Genomic DNA, 2,918 nt, shown 5'->3' with positions numbered 1-2,918 from the left:
TCTGATGCTGCCTGGCCTGCTGTGTTCCTCCAGCTCCACACTTTGTTGACTCTGACTCCAGCATCTGCAGTTCTTACTATCTCTTTTACCAGGATGTTGTCTGGTACGGGGGATTTTAGCTATGAAGAAAGGTTGGATAGACTGTGTTTGTTTTCACTGGAACGCAGGAGGTTCAGGGGCGACTTGATAGAAGTTTATAAGACTGTGAATGGCATTTTCCCAGGGTGGAGGGATCATTACTAGGGGACACAAATTCCAGGTATGAGGGAGTAAGTTTATAAGACATGTGGGAGGCAAGTTGTTCACACAAAGGGTGTTGAGTGCCTGGAACGTGTTGCCAGAGGAGGTGGTGGAAGCAGACACAGTAGCAGCATTCAGGAAGCACCTGGATGAATAGGAAGGGAATAGAGGGATATGGATCCTGTAAGTGAAGACAGTTTTAGTATGGAAGGGCAAAATGTGTCAGCGCAGTCTTGGAGGGCCGAAGGGGCTGTTCCTGTGCTGTATTGTTCTTTGTTCTTTGATATCTAGGGAAATGTCGGTAGATCTAAACTGAGGATTGGAGGGAGTTGCTATCAGACACTTGGCAAGTTGTCTATTGACCTTGCAACATTTGCGTGAAGACTGCTTGATGACCCAAAAGCTTTGAGTGGCAATATGTTGACATGACATGCAAATTGTTTATGTTGATTTTGTACCAGTCTGGTTAGCAGATTACTGAAACAACAGTCAGATTTATCACTCTGCCAGGGCTAGATGCATTATACAGTGAAACATAACCTACTGATGTTTGTCTAAGCGCACCATATGATATGTAAATACAGCCATTGCTAATTGTCTGGTTCACTTCATGATGTCAGTTAACAGGCTCTGGGAGATAGTGAGAATATGAAAGGGCATCATTGTGCAATCTGTTCATGGCCTATTGTAAATCTTTGTGGTTTTCTTGTATATTTCCAAGAATATCTATGACAATCTTACTGACCAGAGATGCAGGAGCAAATTTCAGCAACAAATTGATTTCACCATCCCCTGAGGATTCACTGACTTCTCACAGCATTCAACTGAACTGGTCATTGCTTTAGGAATTAATTTAGCAAAGTTGGATGAACATAGAACAGTACAGCACAGGAAAAGGCTCTTCAGCCCAACATGTCTGTGCTGACCATGATGCCATTCTAAACTAATCCCATCTGCCTGTACATGCTCCGTATCCCTATATTCCCTGCCTGTTCATGTGTCTGTCTAAATGCCTCTTAAATGTTGCTAATGTATCTGCTTCTACCACCGCCCCTGGCAGATGTTCCAGGCACCTAACATCCTCTGTGTAAAAAAATGTTGCCCCACACATTCTCCTTTAAACTTTCCCCCTCTCACTTTATACCTATGCCTCTTTGTGTTTGACATTTGCGCCCTGGGAAAAGGCTCTGACTGTCCAACGTATCCATGCCGCTCATTATTTTATATACTTCAACAGCTCACCCCTCAGCCTGTAATGCTCTAGTGAAAACAATCCAAGTTTGTCCAACCCCTCATAATAGCTAATACGTTCCAATCCAGGCAACATCCTGATAAACCTCTTGTGAACCTTCTCCAAAGCCTCCACATCTTTCCCAAAGTGTGGCAATTAGAACTACACATTACATTCCAAGTGTGGCCTAACTAAAGTTTTATGCAGCTGCAACATGACTTCCCAACTTTTATACTCAATGTCTTGACCAATGAAGGCAAGCATGCTGTATGCCTTCTTTACCATTTTATCCACTTGTGTTGCCATTGTCAGGGAGCTCTGGATTTGCACCACCAGATCCCTCTGTATATCAATGCTCCAGGGTTCTGCCATTTACTGTGTACTTTCCTCTTGCATCTGGCTTCCAAAACACGTCATCTCACATTTGTCTGGATTAAACTCCATCTGCCATTTCTTTGCCCAACTTTCCAACTGATCTGCTGTTTCCTTTGACAACCTTCCTCACTACCCACAACTCCATCAATTTTTGTATCATGTGCAAACTTACTAATCAATGAAGGTAACTCATCTGTAAAGATATGAAAGACATTATCCCTTTAACCGCACCAAAGGCTGCTTCTATAATAATAAGGTGTTGGAAGACTGCAGTCTCCACAAAATCAAACTATTCATGCCTATCAAAGGCAGCTCAGAGGTACAGCCGCAAGGTATTTCTTGTACGGGTATTGACTTGTGGTGCAGTGGCAGAGTTGCTACCTCTCAGCCAGGAGGCCTGTGTTCAAGTCCCACCTGCTGCAGAGGTTTGTAATAATATCTCTGAACAGGTTGTTTAGAAAATATCTATAACTATTAACTGCTGTCGGTTTATTAAAAGTAGGCAATGATGCTTCAAACTGTTCGTACTGTGCAGGGAATGCTCACCACGTTCTTGAACGTAGCAAATAGAAGTGAAAGAACTGTAACTGAAGCATTAATTACATTGGAATCATGGCTACAACTAATGTTAGGATTTGGAGGCCATTTCTTAGCAGAAAAAAACACATTAAAACACCCTCTAAGTTGAAACACCATAATTTTAATGGCAAAGTTGTGATATTGGTGAATTAAGTATCTGTTAAAATAAAATAAATATCAAAAAGAAAGCATTACATTCCACATTACATACAGAAACTCTTGGAGTGCACCCTCTGTGAGTGCAGCTTGGGCACTGCAGCCCAGGGTCTGTGTCTGGGCCATTGTGGGGGTCCTCTTGCTGCTGGGGCCACACCCCTCTTCGGTGGAGGTGGGGGAGGAGGTGGGGCATGCAGCTTGGGGCTGCAGTTCCAAGGAGCTGCTTCTCGCTCCTCCTTAGCTTCAAGGCCTCAGGCTCCTTCCCCCTCTCCCTGTTTGAGGGGGTGATTTTACCCCCTCCACATCCCTCCCTCTCCTTTCCCCTCTCCCTGTTTGA

Source organism: Rhincodon typus, chromosome 13 (assembly GCF_021869965.1).
Source record: "Rhincodon typus isolate 14 chromosome 13, sRhiTyp1.1, whole genome shotgun sequence".
Lineage (NCBI taxonomy): Eukaryota > Metazoa > Chordata > Chondrichthyes > Orectolobiformes > Rhincodontidae > Rhincodon > Rhincodon typus.
The sequence above is the reverse complement of the archived record's forward strand: the minus strand, read 5'-3'. Positions refer to the sequence as shown.